Source organism: Grampus griseus, assembly GCF_964374135.1.
Source record: "Grampus griseus genome assembly, chromosome: 15".
Classification (NCBI taxonomy): domain Eukaryota; kingdom Metazoa; phylum Chordata; class Mammalia; order Artiodactyla; family Delphinidae; genus Grampus; species Grampus griseus.
The window spans coordinates 9,093,367-9,119,217 of record NC_139009.1 but is presented as its reverse complement, the minus strand read 5'-3'; positions in this window follow the sequence as shown (position 1 = coordinate 9,119,217).

Here is a 25,851-nt window from a genome sequence, read left to right as displayed (position 1 = left end):
ACCTTGATTTTAGCCGGTGAGACCCACGCAGAACATCTGACCTGCAAAACGGTAAGATAATGCATTTGTATTGTTTTCAGCTACTAAGTTTGAGTAATTTGTTACAGTTGCAACAGAAAAGTAATACACCCCGGTGAAACTGCTTTTTCTTTTTTAAGGAAAGTGTTCAGTAAGTGGATTTCTTAACTGATTTGTTCAGCCCTGGAAAGCAGAATCTTAATGGTCTTGGCTGGTCGGGGTCTCACTTGTCTAGATTCCCTTTTTAAGAATAACTAGAGAGGCTTTTTCTCATTTACAATCTTATAAAGAGATCAAAAGTCTTTGTAAAGAATAGAGTCCGTGCTCTGTAGAAAATGGGATTTGGTGGGGACAGATTACATGTTCACACAGACTCTGAAACAGCAATGTTGGGTACAGGTGAGACTCATTAGCCAACATGGCCAAGAGAAGCAGCTTTTCACAACCTGGCTATGCAGCTTCTTGGCCTGAACACTTCTTTCCTAAATTGCCTGTGATATCCAAGCCCCTTGCTCTTATTCCTATAGCATTCTGCTTTGCACTTCACTGACTTTTTGCTAATCTCAAATTCTCCTAGTATTTGTCTATAATTCTGCTCAAGATACAAATTCTACCACATAAGCTATTTCTATAGAGACTTTTCTTACTCAGATTGACCCTACAAAATGCTGGCTGCTCATTTTACTTGTTAGCATGGAATATAGCAATGTGATGCTATAATTATTTCACTAACCTGAGTGTCACCTGTACAAATTCTCCCTGACAGCTGCATTTTTTAAAATGCATTTTCTTAGTGCACCAAGGCATTACAGAGCTTTGCAACCTGTTTTAAGAATCCCAGTTCCAATAAGATAGCAGATAATGCAAAAAGAAAAAAAGAAAGGAAAGAGTAAGAATCATCTTCTTCACTAAAAACTTGTAAAAAACAAAAAACAAAACAACAAAGGGATACAACGTATCCTTGACTCCATGAATTGATAAGGACTTGAAAAGTAGATGTTGGAGTGTGTGAACACATGATGTAGCTAACCTTGGTGGCTTTGCTAAACCCAGAAACATACGATCTTGAGTGTCAACACTCATATGAAGCCTGGAGATGAGATCTTGTGTCCAAATAAGCCAGGAGCTGGGAATGAAACCACTACTAGTCCCCCCAGATATTGTACCATCAGTGAAAGGTACATTAGAAAATAAATCTTCCCTCTGCCTCATAAGCTAGGAGGAAAGCTTGTCTGTCCCTACCAGCACTTCACATGAGTTTGGACTCTAAATTTATACCACCAGAGTCTCCAGGCAGAAATAAATATGAAAGGTACTTGGACAACATAGGCCACATAGGATTTTCCACAGGACCCAGGAGTGATGATTGTGGCGGAGGGCTCTTAATCTGAGTTCACCATCAAAAATTGTGAAGTTCATGACGAAACCACCTATCCTAACCAGAATGAAGCAGACACACCATGAGGATCGGTAAAACCTAAGGACATTAGTTAATAAAACAAGAATCTGAAAGACAAATGATTAAAGACAAAATGAAGAAATCAACACAGTAAGAAAAGGAAAGAGAAGAAAGATATTTGAAAGCAAAAAACAGAGAGAAGAACAGAATTTCTAGAAAGGAAAAGTATTGTTCTGAAAATTAAAAATTCATGGGACAGACGAAACAGATTAGACTCATCTGAATAAAGAATTAGTGCAATGAGAAATCTATTTGATTAACATTTCCAGAATAACGCAAGGAATTGTAGGACATGGTAAACATAAAGTGTCCTTAAGCGAGGATGCAGTGAGAAGGTCCAATGTTCATCTACTGCAAGAGGAAACGGAGAGGATGGTGGGGAAGCAGTATTCGAAGAGCTAGCGGCTCAAGATTTTTCTAAAGTGATGAATAACATGCATTCTCAGATTAAAACAGTACTCAGAAGTGGACATTGAGTTAAACACACACACACAAATATAGACACACATATACACGCTTAGACATAAGACTCTCTGAATCACCAAAAAGGCAGGGTTACACGCACTAATATGCATAAAGGGCTTGGAACTGCGCCCAGCACGTAGTACAAAATATGTAACTTAACGATTCTTGTGATTTTTACTGCTATAATGACACGCTGCCATGATTATTATTCACTTTGCTTCTCTATATCTTAATGGATTTCATAACAGGCAGTATCAATGAAGAAAGTGGTTACAGTGTAGTTATAAAATATGTGGTGTGAGGTTATTTATGTAAAATTTAAACACAGAGGCTGAGAGCCATGTTATTTGATGGAAGTGATGCCACAGCAAGTATGAGGAAGGTGGTTACCTGTGGGGCTGAGGAAGGGGGAGGTGAGGAATGGAATGGTCAGGATGAGGCCACACTTCTTCGCTTTGGGCACTAAAAACAAATTCTGAAGCAAACACGGCAACACGTTAACTTGTGTTTAATTTCAGCCACGGGTGCTTCCAGCCGTGGCTGTTGAGGGGGAGGTCATTCAGGGAGCCAAGCCTGGGTGCCACGTGGCAAACCCTGTCCCTCGCTGCAGCGCCGCCTCTGACTGAAAGAAAGCGAGTCTTTTTCTACTTCACACAAAGATGTGTTCATGGCGACCCTGTGGGTAAATGGGCGCCTGTTATATTATTTTCTGTGCTTTTTTGTGTTTGAAATATATCATCACTTTAAAAAGGTTCTGTGACTTCCTGCATAGAGCTTCAGGTAAAAACAGAATTCCTGTTGCTCAAAATTGTCACAATTCCTGTGTAACTTTCTCCCATTCACCTAACAGGCCAGGTTTCTGTTGGTTTTCAGATGGAGAAAGAACTGGATATTTTCTCCACAATCAGAGCCTTATAAAAACATAGGGTCCCCTTCAGGTTCACCCACCTAAGGACTCCACAGCCCATGTAACTGTTGTTAGGCAAAAACCTTGAAGTTTCAAGTTCATTTCTTGGTGTGGCTAATATTTCGGCGGAGGAATCAGGGCTGTTGCTTGGTGTATTATTGCTAACAGGATAACACTTAGCGATGTATGTAGAGACTGATTATCTCACCCACCCCTTCTCACAAAAATACCTAGCAGTCTACAAGTCTTTTAATATAATAGGGTCAGGTAATTATTTCAAAGGAGACTTAAGCTCTCTAATTTCCAATGTCTGCTGATAAGTGGTGAGATAAATATGAACAAGTGTAAGAGGCAGGTGCAAGATAAGAGGCCTGTGTTGTGTTCCATAGTTTTCTTTTTCGTTTCTGAATTGCTGCCCCAAACTGCATAAAATATAAGTTCTCTATGGAATCCAGTGGCTTTCTGGAGCAGTATGTTTCCACTTCTAAACCAGAAATATGGAGCCTACTAACTTCTAAGAAATTCTGAGCTGATCATGATTTTTTTTAATCTGACCCAAAAATGCAATTAGGAATTCACTGTTTCTTAGGTTAAAGAGGCATCTTTTAGCCCCAGATAATTTGTTTGTATCCTATGTTTACCACATGCTTGCTATATGACCTTGGATAAGTTAATTTATTTCTTAACTTTGGTCTCTTCACTTGTAAAATACAAATTAATGTTTGTGCCTACTGCATAAATGTTAGGAGTTTTAAAATATGCTAATGTATGCAAATTCTTGAGCACTGTATGAGGGTCATAGGATAAACCTCGAGCTCAGTAAATGATAACTAGTACATCGTTATTAGTGTTTCATCCAGAAAAGAAAAAGCACTAAGGACAAGTCTTGGATTCAGTTTCACTCTGACCTTGTTATAATATATAGTCTCAAAGACTATAACTGCTAATTGACTAAGTGTTTTCAACTATAAAACGAGGCTAGACGCATCACTACTGAAACTATGAGTGCAGCAGGAGATGACATATACAGAAATCTAAGGCTTTAAGCAGTTGTAGGCATGACTTACTGTTCTTTTAAAATCACTCCTTTGAAATAGAGGAAGCACAACGGGCAGTTTCTACTGTATCATCACATGTAAATACAGGAGAATGCCATCACCATGTGGGTCCTTATAGCCTCTGTCCTGTCCTGCAGAATTGTTAGAAGCCCTTGACCTCCCTCCCACCAGACAGATACTACCTCATCAACCAATATACAACTGAATCAAGTCCAAAAGATATGATTCTCTCCTATCTCTTCTTTGCTAAAAATATCCAATAGATTTTCAGGGTGTCAAAATAAAAGACAATTTAAAATCTGTAAATATTTAACATACATTCAATTCTCATGACAATACTTCCAAAATTTCTTTTCCAAACTCAACTTCTACTACTGGCCTTCCTAGACTTTGCACTTGAAAATGCCTCACTGCTGCCCCACCAGAGTCCTGTGTGTTTTCTCTGCTCGGCCTTTGCTCACTCCCCATCTGCCCGCCTTCCCTCACCTTGTTTCGTCCCACATGCCTATGCACCTGTACAAACCTCTCCAGTCTCCAAAATAGGGTTCAAATGCTATTTATTTATTTGTTCATCCCCAAGTCCTCTGTATTCATTTCCTGTACTGTTGTAACAAATTACTACAAACTTAAAACTTCAGAAATTTATTTTCTCACAGTTCTGGAGGCAAGAAGTCTGAAATCAAAGACTCAGCAGAGTTGGACTCCCTCCAGAAGATTTAGGGAAGATTCCATTCCTTGCCTCATTCAGCTTCTGGTGGGTGTCAACATTCCTTGCCTTTTGGCCTATATTAGTCAGACTTTTCCAGAAAACCAGAACCAATAGGATGGAGAGCTCTATACCTAAATCTATATCATCTATATATGTGTGTGTGTGTGTGTCTGTATAGATATCTATCTATTTATAGATAGATAGATAGATAGATAGATAGATATAGATATAGATATATAGAGAGAAATTTCTTTTAAGTAAATGGCTCATGTGATTATGAAGACCAGCAAGTCCAAAATCTCTAGGAATAGACCAGCAGGCTGGAGACCCAGGGAAGAGTTGCAGTGGAGTCTGAAGGCCACCATCTGCTTCCAGAACTCCCTCTTACCTGGGGGAGGTCAATCTTTTGCTCTATTCAGAATTCAAGTGATTGTATGAGGCCCACCCACATTATGGAGAGCAATCTGCTTTACCTAAAGTCCACCAATTTAAATATTAATCTCATTCAAAGCACACTTAGCAAGTACCCAGAAAACATTTGATCAAATATCTGGGTACCTCCCTGGTGGTGCAGTGGTTAAGAATTTGCCTGCCAATGCTGGGGACACGGGTTCGATCCCTGGTCCGGGAAGATCCCACATGCCGCGGAGCAACTAAGTCCGTGCGCCACAACTACTGAGCCTGTGCTCTAGGGCCTGTGAGCCACAACTACTGAGCCCGCGTGCTGCAACTACTGAAGACTGCGCGCCTAGAGCCCGTGCTCCACAACAAGAGAAGCCACCGCAATGAGAAGCCCACGCACCACCACAAAGAGTAGCCCCTGCTCGCCACAGCTAGAGAAAGCCCACGCGCAGCAATGAAGACCCAATGCAGCCAAAAAATAAAATAAAAAAAAAGAGAGAGAAATGTATGCTGGTAGCATTAAATAACTAAATAAATAATGAGAGGAAATAAACTAATCTTTAAAAAAAAGAATATATGGGTGCTGTGGTCCAGCCAAAGAGGCACATATAGTTAACCATCCCCCGGCCCCACTGCTCCAACCTCTGCCTCCTTGGCCACCTTGCCTCCTCCTCTTCTGTGTATCTTTTCCTGAATTCAGAGTCCAGCTGGTTCATCCACCTTAAGCTCCTTTTTGTAAGATTCTTCACTTACTTACATCTGCAAAGACCCTATTTCCAAATAAGGTAACATTTTCCCTTTGGGCGTAGAAGGGAATATTCACAACATCCAGAGATTAGAATGTAGGCATATCGTTTTGGGGTCCACCGTTCAACCCACTATATTCCCCCAATCAAAAGTAATGTCTCATTCTTGTAAAGCTTCATACCACTGGTCCATACCTTTAGGGTCCATAGGTAACCATTCTTTAGTTATATCACTTCACACTCATTCAGAAACAAACATCAATCACCCTGCTCCGTGGCAGGTGCTGTGCCAGCTGCTGGGGTTACAGAGACTAAGACGGCCCTGGCTCTCAACAAACTCACTACCTAAGGAAAATGTATATGTAAAGAAATAACCCCGAGTCCCATATTACGTGCGTAACACTCAGAATATGCCAGCTCTTCCTCTTTGCTCTCAAATTACCTTGCATTTATCCCTATAATGGCGCTTGAAACATCAGTTAAAATCAGCTGTTCACATCTCCATCTCCATCACCAGACTCTAAGCTCCATTTATGTCTTTTTTAACATTATGTCCTTCGTGCCTAAGATAGATGCCTAGCCTAGAGTGAATCTTCAGTGAGGCGTATGGAATTAATTAAATAAACTAACAAAATCGTTAAGCCCCTACTAAGTGTCAGGTACTTTCCTAGATGCTACAACTATAGCAGTATATGGTCTTTCAAAAATTCCTACCCTGATGAATACCTGTTAAACTCCAGTGGACGGATGAACACATGCATGAATTAATTAACAGCTAAACAATGTGCTTTGGAAAGACAGATAAAAGCAACTCTTGCTAGAGGAAGTAAAGTAAGTACTGAATCTTGGGTTCTTGAAAGGAGGTAAGAGGTGAAGTGAGAACAGAAGTGTATTTGATTGAACCGTCACAGACTTCATGATTTTTGAGGGAAGAGTATTTTTTTTTCCTGCTTCTATCACTCTTATGTTGAACTCAATGTCTCACACAGAGAATATTCTCAAATCTCAGCAGCTGTCTAGACTATTGTGCTATTTCTTTTGATAGCCACTAATCCCGTGGCTATTTCAGTTTTAATTAATTAAAATTAAATATTAGAACTTCATTTCCTTAGTTGCACTAGCTGCATTTCCATTGTGGAAGAGCTGCACGTGGTTATAGCTACTGTACAAGAGAGTACAGATATTGAACAGAGCCATTCTTACAGAAAGTTCTACTGGACAATAATGGTCTGGAATGAAGGAATGAACTGATAACCAGGTCTCAAAATGTTACACCAGAAAGAGTCCTTCCATCTCATGAATTTCAGATTTCCTCATTTTACATTTGGAAACACCAAGACCGAGAGGCAAAGCACCTCCCAAACTTCCATGCCGCTTTGGTCCCGAGCACGTTGATAGTTCATGATGGGCTGGAGTCTGTACTCTGCACTTCATTTATGCTGAATCATACTACACCTGGCTCTTGCTCTAAGGATTTCCAAGAGGACACGTTTTACTGTGAATAGCAAAGTTCACCAAGGTCTCTCTGGTAGCTTTTGGCAGTGCTGGTGGGAAGTTTACATGACAAGCCTAGATAGCTGAGCAAAGACCTATCCAGTTACCAGGTCAATGGGGACAATTGATCAGATCAAAGAATGGGTTCAGCCCTGTCACTGGCTGATAATAAACACCCAAGAGTTGCGGCGACCAATCGTCAGAGATGGACACTGGGAAAGTGAAGAGGTGGCAGCGAATTACAGCAGAAAGCCTTGAGCTCACATTCCATTTCTTCTTTTTATGAACACTGTGGCCTTAGGTTGATTCCCTTTTTACATTGAAACTGTTTCCCTATCTATAAAACAGAAATAATGACAACAACATCATTAAGTGCTTTTGCGTATTAAACAGTGATTACTGCCTTAGTCCGTTCAGGTTGCGATGACAAATTACCATAGACCCGGTAGTATATGAGCAACAGAAATTTACTTCTCACTGTTGTGGAGGCTGGAAGGCCAAGATCAGGTGCCAGCGTGGTTGCTTTCTGGGAAGGACGGTCTTCCTAGTTCACAGCTGGCATTTCCTTGCTGTGTCTTCACACGTGGACGGGGCTGGGGATCTCTCTGGCGCTTCTTTCATAAGGCACTAATCCCATTCATGTGGGCTTCACCCTCACGATTTAACACCCCCCAAAGGCCCCACTTTCTAATACCATCATCTTTGAGGGTTAGGATTCAACATATGCATTTTGGAGGCACCTAAATATTGAAACCATAACATTGCATAGCAAATGACTCAAAGGAGAACCTAAAAAGAATGGTATCTTTACAGTACTTATAATGTTATTTTTATACTATCATTAGGGGAAGGACAAAGAGGGGAAGGGCAAGGGAAAGGGGCAGACGTAGAAGGAGGAGGAAGAAGGAGAAAGCTATTAGAAAAGCAGCTGCAGACGTAATGGTGATGAAAGCAAATACTTCCAGGGAGCTCATTATGTGCCAAGCATTGATCTAAATGATTGGCATTTTAAAATCTATTTAACACTTACAGTAAGCTCATGGGAATGGAATTAACATTATTTCCATTTCACACATGCAGAAACTGAGGCACAGAGTGACTTACCTAAGATCATCACTAGTAAGTAAATAAAGTCAAACCCAGACACTCAGGCCCCAGAAAGTATGCTGTTACCCACCCTGATTTCAAATGAGAGAGAGGCCCTGCATCCATCCCATAGGGAGCACTTCTACAATCTCTCCACTCAACAAAAGCCTGTGAGTGACCCTTTGTTGAGCAAATAGCCTGGAACTTAGAATGAAGCTGTGGAAGGCGGAAAGCTGAAACCCAGAGCGCTATAGGACTTGGGTTCCAGCCTAATGCAGTGGCGCAGGGCACTGGGCTCCCAGGGCTGGATCTGGATCCGCCTCGGGTGCTGGTCTGTGCGTTCTTTTTAGACTGGCCAGTGCAGCACTGTTGCTGGTTGAGCTAAAATGCAAACAACCACAGTTTTGGCTTCTTTCCATCCTCCTGAGCTGGTTCCTGTTTTCAAAGCGTCACTGGTTGTTGAAACACAAACATCCTACCTAATAATTTTAGCTTTGTGAAAAGCATCTCCGGTGGAAAAGTATCCGTATCCAGTTTACATTTGTCCATTTATGTAATAAATATTTATGGCAGTTGACATGAGCCAAAAACTGTGCACAGGGAAACATTATAGAAGGAAGCTCAAAGCTGGGGGAGAACACAGACATGTAAACAGAAAATCAAATCTTTTACATTTTGGTCCTTTAAATTCTGTAAGCAAAGTCTGAATAGGGAACAGAAGCGACCCAAAGGAGAGAGTGCCTCTTCCTAGCCGAGAGGCCGAGAAAGATCTCATTGGCTTCCCAACTTTTCCGACGATGTCCAGTCACCTCTGGGAATCCCACATAAGGTAGCATTGAGGAGAGTTTGCCACTGCCTTTCTGAGATGCAAGAACTTGTTCTCATGCCTCTGTTTTGAGAAACATTAATGAACATTTGCATCAGTTAAGGTCTGGCTGTCTGCTCTATTTGGCGTAACTGAGATTTTGAAGCAAATTCTGAGGGGTAGGTTATTTTTTTCCAATTCCTTAATTAAACTACTGGAAAGTTCCATGAGATTCATTCATCTTTGTATCTTTGCAAATGACTTTCTCTGAAAGGGCCACTATGTTGAAGTCACCCCTTTCCTTTAAATAATATTTCTACTGTGTACTCTAGCTGTTTTTATTTTTTATAAATTTATTTTATTTTTGGCTGCGCCGGGTCTTCGTGGCAGTGCACGGGCTTCTCATCGCAGGGGCTTCTCTTGTTGTGGAGCACTGGCTCTAGGCGCGTGGGCTTCGGTAGTTGTGGCGCACAGGCTTCAGTAGTTGTGGCGTGGGGGCTCGGTAGCTGTGGCTCGCGAGCTCTAGAATGCAGGCTCAGTAGTTCTGGTGCACAGGCTTAGTTGCTCCGCGTCATGTGGGATCTTCCTGGACCAGGGATCGAACCCGTGTCCCCTGCATTGGCAGGCAGAATCTTAACCACTGAGTCATCAGGGAAACCTAGCTGTTTATTTTTATAGTTCTGTGTATTTGACCTAAAGCTTTTAAGCTTGTGTGTGTGCCCCGAAACGACTTTGTTGCAAAAGGCTTTGATTTACAATCTAAATAATAAATAATATACAGTCGCAACAGGAGGAAAAGAAATATCAGAACTGCCTGTTCCCTCCAGAAATGTAATGGCAAAAATCTAAAAGTATGGGGGGTGTGGCTCACTTAAATGAGCCACCACAGGGTTCAGCACAAGACACTGAGGCCGTTGAATAGAATGGAGGGAAATAATGCCTATGAAAGATGTAAAACATGCCAGGAGCTATGGTTGGCGCTTTAGGATGTAAGTCTTAGTAGAGCAAAAAGCACCATGGAAGCGGAAGAAACGGACACTCTGATGTGAAGAGTTCCTAGTCGGTGGGTAATCGGACCGGGATGAGAACTCCGTTATCTTACTGCAGTAGCTTTTGCTTGTCCCATTATGCCTCACCGCTCCATTATTAAAAGTCATTTTCATCATGAACCTAGTCAAAAGGTACGTCTCTAAGGAATCTGGATTAAGGAATACAGAGAATGATAAATGATGAAGCAGAAAGACCATCTGAGTTCATGCTGTACATTAATACCCAGTCTGTTCACTCCCAGGAATTCCCTCCTATGAGTTTCTTTTCTTTTATGAGCCCCATATTTAGAAATATAATGTCTCCTGACTTCCACTTCTAGCAATACTAGAAGCGACAGACCAACATTTCCACTGTGCAAAACTAGAAAAGCCAGATCAAAAAATCCATCAAAGAAGTGCTGAGGCAGCTGAGAGCTGAGAAGTTGAAACCAGCGAGTGAAAGGACTCTTCCAGGAATACCATGGTTGATTAGGCTCCACAGAGCCCTGCCTATCTAATTTTGCTGTGCGCCATGGGAATTTCAGCCCCCATCCTCTTAAGGTTTCATGCCAGACTCCTGGCCTCTGCTATTTCTGCGTCATCACTCTTGCACAGAAGAGACTGGCACTATTTCCGCATCTTTTGCTGACAGTCCTCACCTGCAGAGGATGTTACCACAGAGCTTCTCATGGATGCTGGTGCCTCCTCTCCCATGACCCTACTCTGTGCCTCTTTGGGGCAGGGGCATCGCCAGGTGCTGAGGTCTCTGGTCCTTAGTCTGCTCCGGTGGCCATAACAAAATACCTCAGCCTGGGTGGCTTAAACAGACCTTTATTTTTTCCCACTTCTGGATGCTGGATGTTCATGATCAAGTTTCAAGTGAATTTGATTTCTGGTGAGAGCTCTCTTCCTGGCTTGCATATGGTGACCTTCTCCCTGCGTCCTCACAAGATCATTCCTCTGTGTATACATGGGAAGAAAGAACACTGGCTGCCTTTGAATTTCTGCTTATAAGTCAAGTTTGTCAAGCTTATGGTTATGTTAATACCCAGGTCCACATCAGCTGTTGATCGTTGGGGGAAAATATCAGGCTACCATATAAAAAGGAATGGTACTACAAATTTTATCTTAAGGAGTCTTTCCAGGATCCACGTTTTATGGCTCTCATCATTGTATTTTGCTTCTCTCAGCTACACATACTCTAGATGTTTTTTTTCCATCTAAATCTCTTCCTCTAGACCACAGCTTAAGAGCCTGTATTAGTTTTCTGTAACAAGTTACCGCGTTGTGGCTTAAAACAACAGAAATTTATTCTCTCATAGTTCTGGAGGACAACAGTTCAAAGTCAGGGTCACTGAGCTGAAATCACAGTGTCAGTCGTACCAAGATCCCTCTGGAGGCTCTAGAAATCTCCCAACAATTACAGCCCTGGGGGCTGCCAATATTCCTTGGCTTATAGCCACATCACTTTAATTTCTGCATTCACCTTCCATGGCTCTCCCATCTGTGTGTCTGCTCTCACTTTGCCTCTCTCTGTAAAAGGAAACTTGTTATAGTTTTTAGCCGCCCCCCCATAATCTAAGATATCTCTTCATCTCAAAATCTTTAATCACATCTGTAGAATTTAACCATATAAGGGAACATTGACAGGTTCCATGGATTAAGACTTATTCTAGTTGGGGGTCACCACTAAGCTCACAAATCCTCGTCTCTTTTTTGTATAGCCATTCCCCTCCCTCTGTTGGTGTGCATTAGAGTTTGGGCTACTAGAACATTGAACTCTCCATCGTATTCTGGCCTTACGGAATCTGGACAGAGGTTCTGAGTGGCTTCTGCTTCATGCGAAAACAACCTCCTAAGCATTCTTGGAAATGTGCTAATCATGTTACATGTAAATTACATGTGAATTGTCTACCCAGCCTGACCCTCAGGTCTTGAGACAGAAAGTCCATGCCTTGAGGTCAACTCCTCCCATCTCTCAGTAGGCAGTGTAATAATTACAAACATGGCCTCTGGTCCAGGGTTCTGGATTTAAATCTGGAATCTGACATTTACTAGCTGTATGACCATGGGAAATGTTTAACTTCTCTATATTTCAAGTTTCTCATGGTAAAAGAGGGGTAATAGCAGGATATACTTTGTAAGATTGTTGTCGAGAATAAGTGAGTTAACATGTACAAATCGTTTAAATCAGTACTTGTTCTATGAGTGTTGGCTCAGGAGATGATGATGATGATGACAGTTACATCTGGCTACTGTTCAGCCCTCCCCCAGGGCCCATGAGATGAATTAGCAGTTGTTCAATCACTAAAGGGCCACTGAGTCTTTTAAAAATTACCAGACTTTTGTATGTGATCTCTTAGTGTTGCTTTTCAAGTGTTGCTTTACAGTGATTTTTATTGCACAGTTTTGGGCATATGGTGTAGAGTAGTCATTGCGAGCACAATTCTTGGTATTGCTTAAACCTAACTCATGACTCTCAGCCTGGTTTATTCATCTGTAAAGTAGACAAACTAATCTCTATCGCATGGATTCCTGTGGAGGTTAAATAAAGAAAACCTAAAGGTATGGGGAACCTAGTAAGTGATCAGAAAATGGAAGTTATATATGTATCAGGGTTTTCTAGAGAAACAGAACCAATAGGGTGGAGATTGGCTCCGATGTTTTGATCACTTACTAGGTTCCCCACACCTATATATTACATACATAACATATGATATATAAAATAGGATTTACCATGAGGGATTATTTCACACAATAATTATGGAGGGTGAGAAAGTCCCACGAGCAGCCATCTGCAAGCTGGACATTCAGGAAAGCCAGTGGTGCAGTTCAGAGGCCTGAGGGTGGGAAAGCCAATGGCATCCATTCCAGTCCAAGTCTGAAGGCCTGAGAGCCAGGAATGCCAAGGGCAGGAGAAGATCAACATCCCAGCTAAGTAATCAGCAGATGCGAACACACCCTTCCTTCACCTATTTGTTCTATTCAGACCCTCCACAGATTGGATGATACCCACCAGCCCTGGGGAGGACCATCTGCTTTACTCAGCCCACAGAGTAAATGCTCATCTTATCCAGAAACACCCTCACAGACACACCCAGGCTAATGTTTAACCAGATATCTGGGCATCCCATGGCCCAGTGAAGTTGACACATAAATCATCACAAGTCTTGTTATTCATGTATGTTTTAGATACCACAAACGCTTCCAAATCAGGCATGACATATTCTTTACATTTTATATTATTTCTATATTTTATATTCTCTCTCTATATGTCTATCTACATATGTTTATAATCTTTTACACATAGATCTTAAAGTGACAAAAACTGTTGTTTCATTGTGTGAATCTAAATTGCTTCTTTGACAAACACAAAGGAAGAAGGAAAAGTATATGAAGAAGAAAAGGACAAAGACAGGCAGCAGCAGGGAGCAGTGGCGCAGATCTGCCCCTCTGCTGTATGTAGTCTGCTCCGTGTAAACTGTCTTCCTGTTATCCTTAAATCCTTCTTCTTTATGGCACAGTTAATTAAAGCCATCTGCTAGCCACTCTTGGTTAGCTGAGGCTAATCCCTGTTTACTGTAAATGTCTGAATGTGTAAGGAAACCTAAGGGTGGAGGGTGGTTGGTGAAAAAAACAACAAAAATACTTCCAAGAAAAGACTAAGGAAGCTTTATAATCACTAGTGTCCTTCTGGAAGTGAAAACTCATCGTACTTAATCCCACTAATGCCAGGGGTGTTGATTCATGCAAATGGCTGCCACATGTTCTACAAGATTGAGGTTGTATTTCTGTTGTAAATATGGTACCAATAAGTCCAGACAGTTCTACCTGCAACTCCACAGACTCCCGGAGAGGGAGCAGGCTCCTAGACCTCTCCGGACCTGCAGGAGGCAGACACACCTGGTCTCAGCAGGAAGGATAACTCTAGCTGGAGCTGCTGGACTGGATCTGCAGCAGGAACGCGACACCCCTCCTTGAGCCCTTTAAATGCCAGGCACAAATGTCACCTGGCTGTGGTATTCTGTCCCGTCATTCCTTGCTGCACATGTGTGGGGTCCTTTTCCACGAGGGATGACCTAAAACAAATGTCCAGTCAAAATCCAACATGAGACAGACAGATTCCAAATCTCAAATGGCCTCAACTGCTTTTGCAGCTGTTTCAGGAAAATTCTTCCCCTACTGACACCAATAGCTCCCTTCTGTCCCCCACTTTTTAAATATTAAATCCCCCCTTCTAGCTCAAGTGACCCTGCAGGCTACGACCTCCTTGCTACCCCCTTCGTGTCCACCCTCTCATTAATTCTCCTTTCTTCTCTGGAAAAGCTCAGGGAGAGATGAGTTTTCCAAAGTTCTGCTGTTTCTCTTGAAACCTCATGCCCACCTCCTTTGTCAATAAAAACCTTTGTGTGAGAGAAACAAAAGGACATCTGACTCAGTGAAAAAAAGGAGGGCTTTGATTAGAGATCAAGATGGGTTTACATGCTGTTCCTGCCACTAGCTATTTATGCGACGTTGGGCACAGAATTCCCTGGAGTAGTGCAGCACACAGCCTGTACCACCCATCTGTTGTGTCTGAGTCATGATTCCACATCCACAAAATCGGGGTGATACTACCTTACTCATACAATTACGGTGAAAAATATACCTACTGTGAAAACGATCCAGTAATAAAAAAGCAAAGGATGACATTAATATCACTGCCAATTTTGTTAGAAATGGTCATGAAATTTGCAATAAAATAGGTAGCTTTCCTTTGAAAGCTTGTTTTGTTTTGGGTTTTGTAAAGACATGAACGCGTCATATGATGTAAAAATTCAAGGATATCATCCGGTCCAATATCCTTATTGATTATTTGTCTTGAACTAGATTGTTTAGGAAAGGAACTTAATGACTTTCTGAGTACCTGGCTTCAGTGTTTTGGTTTGTAATTGATTGTCTAGGTATAATCGTAATATCTCTTTCTATTATTACCCAGGGTTTGGTTTAGATTATTTGAATGCAGACCCTTTCACACCCTACCACTGGCTGAAGAGAGTGAAGGAAGTGGGGACATGCAGGGGGCGCAGTGGTTCCCTCTGAACGTAATCTGCAGAGCTGGCTTCTCTGAAACACATTTTTAAGGTCACAGTTGACATGAAGAAATTTAAGTCCATGATGACCAGCTGTTAGAAGAAGCAGCGTGCCACATGTAGCTGGAACATGGCTGGTTAGATTCTGAGATACATAGAGATGGCCATCAAGATGCAGCTCCTTTGGGGGCTCTGTTTTCTCACCAACCGCAGCTTCAGGCTCGTGATATTAGAGTAAACTTGGCCTCTGCCACTGGGCTTTCCCCCATGAGCGCTATCTGTGTTGGTTGTTATTGGGACAAATTAATATGCTTCTCCCTTCCTTCCTTTCCAGGCGGCTTCTCAATCTGCTTCGCAAACACAAAGAGTTTAGTTTTCCTAAAGGGCTCATCCTCCCATGTGTCTCTTTCTCTTATAAACTCAAGATGGGTGTGTTTTGGATGCTCGTCTCTCTGTCTGGGTGCAGCTTACACTGCACAGTGTACAAAGAGCTCTAAAAATGGGAGCTCTTAGTATTCAATATTATCAAGTGGCCTGAGAGGGCAAGGAGAGCCACAGTGCCTTGAATGGCCTGGCTTCAAAAGTCATGCACTCTCCCCTCCACCGTACACCACGGGTCACACAGTTTGCGAGGAGACTACACAGGGTGTGGATACCAGGAGGTGGGATCACTGCGGGGCGCTGGGAGGCTGGCTACTGCACATGTTGTCACGCTTTTTAAAACTGGCTTCTAAAATATTCTTTATAAGTTCAAATAGTTGTAGATATTATATTTTTGTGTATTATATAGTATTCAAATATAGAGTTATATTAATATTACTGTGGAAATATAAATACATTATAATGAAAATCTTGGATCTGTGGGGTTAGCTCACTCAATATATGGAATATGTTCACCATAAAATCAATATTTTTAAAGTTCAAATGAAATGTTAATATGCATTGCTGTCAAAACCTGGTGCTCATTCTGACGAAAAAGAAAGAGAGAGATAGAGGGAGGGAGAGAGAGAGAGAAAGAGAGAGAGAGAGAGAGAGAGGGAGAGAGAGAGAGAGAGAGAGAGAGAGAGGGAGAGGGAGAGAGAGAGAGAGAGACAGCAAGCCTTCCTGTGAGTTACCTGGATTCAGGAAGGCTTTGTTTTGCTATTTCTTATGGGCACTCTCTTTGCTTTGGACGAAAAGGCTGTACCCTTCAGAGACATGCATTTACAAATTATCCCTTTGTTTTAAGTCTGGAATATTTTTTACACTTTGGGACAAGGCACCGTAAAATGATTCCGAATGGGCATATCTGACGCAGGAGAAGGGCAGTTATGGAAGCTGGTGGGAGAGGAGGCCCAGGTAGACCCTGGAAGCCCTTAAGCAGATCAGTGTCAGGAAAGTGTACATATGAATATTGTGCATCTGAACATTGATTAACTGAAAGCTCTCCTCACCCTGACATCTTTGGAAGGTGTCAGTGGTACACATGCCCCAGTTTGAAAGCACAGCCTCACGTTACTGAGTATAGTTCTGAGTACAACGTGGAGATTACATTAGATGTGCTCATTGAATGCCTCTCAGGGATGTTTAATTCTCAGAGCAAAGTTCCCATAACTGCCTTGTTATAGTGCAAAGAAGAGCTTCTTTATCTTGGGCTTCTCCACTCTTCACACTGGAACCGAATATCCTGTGCCTTTAACTCCAGCATTTGATCCAGCGCTGGCTCAGAGCAGGCCACTGATGGGACCTGAGTGGCATCACCCAGCCACCCCTTCCTTCCATCCTCCCATACATCTGTGGTGACATCATTGATCAACTGACACATTTTCCAACTGAGCTGACATGTGGCCTCAGAATCCTTCTCAACACACCCCAGGTGGTCCTCTCAGTCTATCAAATTTAGGACATCAGTTAGTTTCTATTTCGTTATCTGGGTAGCTGGCCCATTGATATAATGTAAGTAATACATAACCGTGTGACAATCTCTAACTACACAGAACTAGAAGCTAATAAGTCTCAGTATCACTTTCACTGCATTCTACTGGCCAGGGCAAGTCATAGGGGTGGGGCCTTTTCAAGGCAATTTTGGTTTTTATGAGTGCAGGGTTTCCCAGGAAGGCACACAGGGCATAGTTGGAACGTGCAGGGTAGACTGTGTGGCTTCCAGTGGGTGGAGGGGAGCAGGTGTAGGTCCAGGTGGAGGGGCAGGGTGAGGATGGATTGGGTTGCTCTGTGCATCAGGGCCAGCTCAGAGGATGGCACACCAGGTGGAGATGCTGTACCCACTCTTCCCAGAGGGAGTCAGATCTCGTGGGATCTCGGGAATTCTAAGGGAGCTGGCGGGAGAATCCTGGGATGAGAAACACCTGGGTGCCCCACGGGCAGGAGGAAAATTGTAGTGGGAATGGAAATTGCAGCAATGCTTTAAAGGAGAGGCTACAAAGTCATCTTGCAAGGGACATGGATTCAGGGAGGGATGTAGGCCAACTTCTGACATCTGCTTTCTGCACAAGTGGGCATTTTACTCTCTGGGCTCCCCTGCCAGACTGGCCTCTGCGGTGATTATTGTTGAAGGGAAATATGCGTGTCGGGGCCCAGTGTAATTGCTTTTTGGATTGGAAGATGAATCATCTAAACCCCCGACCTCAAAGAGTTCACAGGTAAATAAATAATGAAAAGAACTCAGTTCTCAAGGTGTTAAGTGGCTTCTGCTCTGTGACAATGGCTCTACCTGACAAAGAGGACTGTGATCCAGCCTGTCACCTGCAGAAACAGAGAAGAAAGGAAAGAAACAGGAGCATGAGGGCTTTTTTCGTCTGTAAGAGAATTGGTCATAGAAGTACCTGGTGTTTCTTAATGCTCTGTTTTCCTCATTTGCCCATCGCTGTCTTTAAGGAAAGGAGCAAAGTACAGGTTTTGTAAGAAGCATATTAAAGAGAGAAGGGGGAAGGCCAGGCGTGAGTGTCCATTGGTGGATTGCTGTTTATTAGTTGGTTTCTCAGCTGGCGAAACGGGCCTTCTGTACTGAGCCCGGTTTGTCCTCTTCCAATCTCCAGTGCAAATGAGAGTGTATGGCCTGAATTTTGCCTCAGGAGAAGGAACGGTCTGTGTCCCACGATGCCGGGGGAGGGGGTGGCTCAGAAATTCAGCGGAACCACCCTGCTACCAGCATTGATTGTCAAACTATGTTGAGGATCTAAACCTGGCACTGTTTAATATACCCGGTATTAAGTTAGAAGCATTGAGTTTCATTTGCTTTGTATGCTGTATACATGCATGGTACATAGCAGATAATTATTATAAATGAGGCAATCTTCACTTTGGGAGCTGCAAAGAAAGAATATTTCCTGAGTTGAGCTATGGACATAACAGGTGCATCACACCCAAGGTACAGGTGCACTGAGAGTTGTGCATCAGCTCACTCTTCAGGGACAGAAAGGGGGAACATCCCTGAGCTTCAGTTTCCTCATCTGTAACTCAAGAGGTGTGCGATTGTATCGGAGTCACTGGCATCTCTTGTCTCTCCCCCAACTTCTGATTCTCTTATATTCTCTATTACAGTGAAAATTCCAAATGTCACCTATCAGTGGGATTGTTACAGCTTTTTAAAAACTTTTGAGGGCAGGGATCATGTCAATATTACTCCTAATTTGTCAGGAGCCCTCACCTAGCCCAGGAGGGAGCACATAGTAGGTGTGAAATAGTTGTTGAATGGATGAGCAAATCACTGAGGGTGATGAGGGCAGAACTAGAACAGTGCACAGTGTTGGGGAGGAATCAGTGAATTCCTGGGCTGACAGTGAATCATGAAAGGGTGCTTCTTGCCAGCAACATCCCAGTTGTCAACAGAAGACAAATCCAAGCAGTGACATGACTCCTGTGACCCAGTCTTTTTGGAAATATCAGCCAGGCCACTTCCTCACGTCACATGGGACAGGCCCTGGGATTGGGCTCCTTTCACACCCTTAGGAATTTGAGCTCTTGTCTTCCCAGGGACCCTCAAATACAAGCCACATTGCTAATGTCCTCTGGGGAGCGGCTATGGGAACAACCTCGGGCCTTACAGGAAGGAAGGAGGTTCAGGGAAGGCCGTGACCCACAGTTATTTTAAGCCCAAGTTCTCTCAGTTCAAGAAGAGGCCACACTTCTCTCTTGAAGGCAGAGAAGCCTCAAACCTAGTATGGGTTTAATAGAAAGAATACAGGCTTGGGATTCGGGAAAGGTGGTCTCCCTCTCACCTCAATGGCATTTGTGTCCTAGAGCTAGTCCCTTCCCGTCCCTGAGCCTTGGGCTTTCAGCCTTTAACATTCATCTATTCACAAACTACTGAGAACCTAGTACATAGAGGAACAGCTCCAGGTGCTGAAGATTAGGTTATTTAAAAAAAAAATCCTTTTTCCCATGAGAACTTTAGTGTCAGGAGACAAACAGATAAACAAATGGAAATAGAGTATGACAGGTGATGGCATATAGGGAAAAATAATAAGGCAGAGTACAAAGAATATAGGTGAGGGGAAGATTTGTTGTTTTATACATCCTGGTCAGGGATGGCGATTGGAACCGTGGTGTGAAGGATGTGATGGAGAGAGCTAGGGAGATACCTGGAGGGAGGGAGCTAGTAGGTGGGTATCCAGGCAAAGTGCATTCTGGGAGGTGCAGACTCTCACGGCAGGAGCACAGCTGTGTGTTCCTTTAAGGAATAGAAAGCAAATCAGCAGGGCTGGGAGGCCTCCACCAGGAGAGGAGTCGCTGTGAGCATGGTCAGGACTTGGCATTTCCTTCTGAGTGAGATGGAAAGAAAGACATGAGAGGATTTGGTCAATGGACTAAGAATAGACCCCAGGGTTGAAGCAGAGAGAACAATCAGGTGAAATAGATAGATTCTGCATATTTGACAGGATGGCTTATTGTTTTAATATGGAGTTTGAGAAAAAGAACATAGTTAAGTTTAACTAAAAATTTTTGAGCAACTGGAAAAATTCTGAGATTTTCTGGAACACATGAGATTGTAAAAAAAAAGTCATTTACAAATATGGGGGAGTTCAGTTTGGGAATATTAATTTTAAGACGCCTATTACAAATCCAAATGAACGTGTTGAATTGACAGTTGGATATCTGAGTCCGGAGACCAGGAGAGAGTCCTTGGGGGACCAGGCTGTCTCTCAGAAGCAGGATGTCCTGCCTGAACCACAGAGCATAGAAAATGATTTGAGTGTCTGTTTTCTCAGTTCTCCCAAGGATTAGTCATGAATGCGGTACCCGATGCATGGGAGAGAGGTTAGTTCAGTACCTGCAATGCACGCTTTACCGCGGTGGTCTTCAAAGTGTGACCTGGTACCCAGCAGCGCCACCTGAGAACTTATTAAACATGCAGGTTGTTGGAATGCCACCCCAGGCTTACTGAAGCAGAAACTGAGGGGCAAGGAGCACATAATCAAGCCCTCCAATTGATTTGAACCCCCAGCTTAATGCCTTAGGACTCTGGGGTTTAATCTCTTTTGGACCCTGAGTAAGGAAGCCCTGAAACTATAAAATGAGGGGATCAGACTTACTGATACCCTGGAGGAGTGAAGTCTTTCTTCTCCTGTACCTTCTAACAGGGCAAGAGACTCCAATAAGACATTGGCTTTCATGTATTTGTCTGTTTCTAATCAGCTCATTGCATTCTGCACTTGCCTTGCCTCGCTGAGTAGTCAATAGTGAGGAGGCGCTTGTTGTACCTGAATTTAGCGCTGGAGGAGGTGACCGGAGACACAGTCATGAAGAGGATAGAAATAAATCATTTTTATCTTTTTGCTTCTGAAAATATCCTATTGTATAGATGGCCACATTTTGAGGTCAAGCTTTTCCTCTCTCACTGACTTAGGATTTTATTTCGGTTTTATGTTTGTTTTTGTATTTACTATGATGTGTCTAGGTGTGGATTACTTTTTATTTTATTATATACTTGGCTTCTATCTGTGGGTTGATGTTTCCCATTGGTTATGAAAAATGATGAGCCAATTTTCTTCAGATAGCATCTCTTCTCCATTCTATCTCTTTTTCTGGAATTCTATTCAAATATATATTAAGCCCCCTTACTCTATGTTTCTTTTCTCTCCTCCATATTTTGCATAGTTTTATCTTTAGACATTTCATTTGATAAAACTTCTGGTCTTTCAATTTCAGAATTTTTTCTTGCTATGTCAAATCTGCATTTGATTTTTAAATTATACTTATTGTGTTTTTCATTTCAAGGTATTCTAATTGGCTCTTTTACAAAGCTGCAGTGTTACTTTTTCTAGTTTCTCTTTCCTGTAGCTATTTCAAAGTGTATCTGTTACCATTTTTTTTTTTTACTTAATTTATTTATTTTTGGCTGCGTTGGGTCTTTGTTGCTGCGTGCAGGCTTTCTCTAGTTGCAGCGAGCAGGGGCTACTCTTCATTGCAGCGTGGGGGATTCTCATTGTGGTGGCTTCTCTTGTTGCAGAGCACGGGCTCTAGGTGAGTGGGCTTCAGTAGTTGTGGCACGCAGGCTCAGTAGTTGTGGCACAGGGGCTTAGTTGCTCCGCGGCATGTGGGATCTTCCCGGAACAGGGCTCGAACCCATGTCCCCAGCATTGGCAGGCGGATTCTTAACCACTGCGCCACCAGGGAAGTCCTCTGTTACCTTTTTAAATAGACTAATTATAGTTGCTACTGTTTCTTATGTCTGGTAAGTCCAATATTTGATGTCTTTGAGGCTATTTTTCTGTTATGTGCAAGATAAAACATGCTCACGCAGTTCTGCCTTCCAAACAAGCATCTCTAATCAATCCCTAATTATCAGCACCAACAGGTGGGGGGAAAAAAACTGGCTTCGACCAAATATTCTGCCCACCTCTGATCTAGGGGTTTTATCTTGCAGGGTAGCTCCTTTGAAGAGAGCCCAAAATTTATACTGACTAAATGTCAAGAAAGACAAAAGTTGGAATGAGTGGATGCATGTACACAAGAATGAGAGAGACAAAAATCTATCTTCAAATAAACCATAGTGAAAACCCTAAATCAAAAACTCTTCTAACAGCAAGGAAGAATGCTTTTAAAAGTAGGTTAACGTCCGCCAAACGTCCAGCATGGGTTAGTCACTTTAGAAATCAATTTAAATTAGTCACCATCTGTCTTATAGTAGGGAATCTCTGCAGTTTATGAATAACAAAACTAAGGTTCAACTAATTTAGGTGATTTGGCCAGAGTTACAAAGTGGTAGATCTGAGTTTAGAACCCAGATCTAAAAGCAAAGTTCCTGTTTACTATTCCAGAGTCAAAGCTCTCAGCCCAGAAGGTGAGGCAGGATAAGGTGAAACCAAAATTATGAATCACTTCAACCAGAACGGAGAGATTGGAAGAGAAATGTATGTTGCGTAATTTAGGCGACCTCCTTGTTTGGGAAACTCTTCACTTTGTTTCCAAGGAAAATGTACTTCCTTTTGCCTCCGGCTGACTGCAGCAAGCCTTGGCAAGCTCCTGGGGCCTCCCAGTGTCCCCTCATATTGGGACTGGAAGAAAGCTGTAACACGAAGAAACCTTAAGAATGAGAAGCGTAAAGCATTCTGACATATTACTCACTTGCTCCCTCCTAAGGATTAATATATCAACATGAACCATATAGCTTTCTGACCCTTTGAGTCACTTCATACTAAATTTTATAAACGTGCAATTTTATAACTATAAAATACTAGAAATGATGCTTTTTATTTTATTGGAGAAGATGCAGACCAGAGAAGATTTAATCACCTGTGTAAGATCACACAGATGGTCAGCAGTATATTGGGACTCTCTCCTTTGCTTATTTGTCTGTCTAATGTGTGTTTCTTTGTAGAGGATCATGCATATTCATTGCAAAAGCAAAACATTCCTTGCTTCTGTATATTGAATTCTTCACTTCATTTTTGAATATTTCAGAAGTGTCTCCAGTAGACACCTAGGAGAAGATGAGTTTCCACCCGGGGCCAGGTCATCCCTATTGTCTCCTTGCTCCAAAGGTCAGGACTTGGAACTAAAAGCAAACTGCGTTATACTCTGCCTTCATTTCTTCCACTAAATTGCAATGAAAACTTGGCTTCTGTTTCCTAGTTTGTAAAGTGCATCCTATGTAAACTATTCGATTTCCAATGTTGCTTACTCTTCCCGTTACATCACTTTGATTTCATTTCAAATACTCTATTTGTGACTGACTATATGTCTTGTACCAGGTTTTGTGATAAGCAAAGATAATACAGAATGAATTATGCTCATTTCCTGCCCTTGAGGGACTTGAATTCAAGAGAGGAAAGCAGATCTGACAACATAATTTCCATATAGTAAATGCAATGTCCTTAGGTAATAAAACCAGAAATAACTTGTCTAATTCTCCCCTTTGACTATTCTTATCTGTGATAAAAACTTCAGACTAAGCCCTTAGAAAGCACATTGGAAAGGCAGAGCATCCTGTTTCAACACATACCAGTCATAAAATGAAGTCTCTCTTCAAACTCACTCCTTTCAATGGGCTAAGGCTTGCCAGCTGGGCACAGGGCATAGATTTCCGATGCTAACAGGATGTTGCAAGTACTCTGCACACAATGCCTTTAAGATCCCAGCGGAGTGATGGCTCCCCATTGAGAAACTTCTGTCAACCTTGCAGCTGTGCAATGGCCAACCCCTCCACCTCACCTCACAGTTAATGCAGACGAAATGCTTACAGAAACTGCCTGTCTGGAAAGGGTGAGCTCATGCCCCAAGGACTGAAATGACTTCCAAGCAGTCCCCAGCTCCCAAAAACAACAGCCCTGCTCTGGGGGGGATTGCACAATACCTATCCTCACACGTTGGTGGAATCTCGGGGCAGGGACCCATGTTTGCCTTGTGTGTTTATACCTCAACTCTAATTGAAAACCAGTGTAGAAACACCCCATAGCTAGAATAAATCCATGATATAGTTTGTCCCATCCTCTTTCATTTCCAGTGGGGAAGCTTAGGCCCTGGGAAGAGATGTGACTTCCAAAGTCACTCAACAAGGCAGGACAGAGCCCAAGCTGGAACTCTTGTTGTCTGGCTTAAATTTGATGCTATTTCTGTGGACCTTTATTTATTTATTTATTGGCCGTACCGTGCGGCATGTGGGATCTTAGTTCCCCAACCAGGGATCGAACCCACACCCCCTGCATTGGAAGCGTGGAGTCTTAACCACTGGACCACCAGGCAAGTTCCTGAGAGCTATTTCCAAAACTGCACACGGCTTCTAGAATGACCTCCGTCCTTTGAGTTCCCTGGAATACACCGTGTTTTAAAGAAGGCAGCTAACAGCTGAAGCTTTTCTCAGCCCTTCCTTTTCCTGCTTCTCAACTCTTGCCTCAAACTCTGATATGGCTCATCTGCAAAGCAGTGCGACTCATCCTGACTTCTGTCCCTTATGGATTTTTACATTAACTTTGATATTTTAAAATATTGCATTCCAATATTTTTTATCATGATCATTGAGGGTTTGGGGTACCTGCTTGAATGTCGGGTCCAAGACGAGTGCCTTGTGGCCTCAGCCTAGTCCCAGCCCTGTTTCTAGTTCCTAGGCACCTTTCTGTAGAGTAGTAGCTGGCAAACTGCTCAACGGTGGCACAGGGTCTAAGATGGACACCTCATGGGAAGAGCTGATAGAGAAGCTTCTGAAGAAGAAACAGGAGGTGCTCAGGGGGCTGGTCTCCTCCAGGACCACAGATACAAAGAAGGAGCACATGAGGATGTGCTCTTCTAGTTGCAAAGCCAGCTGTTGGAAAATCTCCAAAAGCCACTTGCAAACCCGCTACTGTAGAACCTCAGGGATGGGGGGCAGCCCCCCAAATCTGCATCCAACTTCAGAAGTAGGGAGCTTAAATCTGTAAGGAAGTGGGGATGGTCTTCACTGGCTACACCTTCTACACGTTGGCTCTATAACAGGCTGGGTAGCTTTGAAAGTCATCGGCCTCTATCACGAAGCTACATCATGTCTAGAGGAAGGTGTGCTGGGGACCAGCCAGTCAGAGGAAGGCATTCACCCATGGGCAGGTGGGGAGGTGGGCTGCCATGCTGGCCATTAGGTTGACCTCAACTTGACTGACCTGGGATTGCAGCCTCCACAGTGTTGCTCCTACTTTAGCTCTTCTCAGCCAGGATGGGGTACTTTAATGATCTGGCTACTTGTCTTATTTATTTATTTTTTTTCCACCAGTGGAAGTGAACTTCTTGAGGGCTTTCTCAGCTCACTATTACCAGCCTGGAGCAGATGCTCAATATGCAGGACTGAATAAAGGGAAGAAATGAATTGAACCAAATCAGCATACTTTTTCTGTAAAGGATCAGAAAGTAAATATTTTAGTGCTGAGGGCCATAGGATATCTCTCACAATTTTGCCCCTGCAACAGCCTTAGACAATGAATGGTATGTGAGTGGGTGTAGCTGTGTTACAATAGTTTATTTATGGTCACCAAAATTTGAATTTCATAAAATGTTCATGTTTCATAAAATGTTATTTTTTAGATTTTTTTTCAACATTTATAAATATGAAAAAATTCTTAGCTCCTGAGCTACTTTGCCAATCCCTGGGTTAAACCAACAAACCTTGTACACTCCACACCCATTAAAAACTATTCT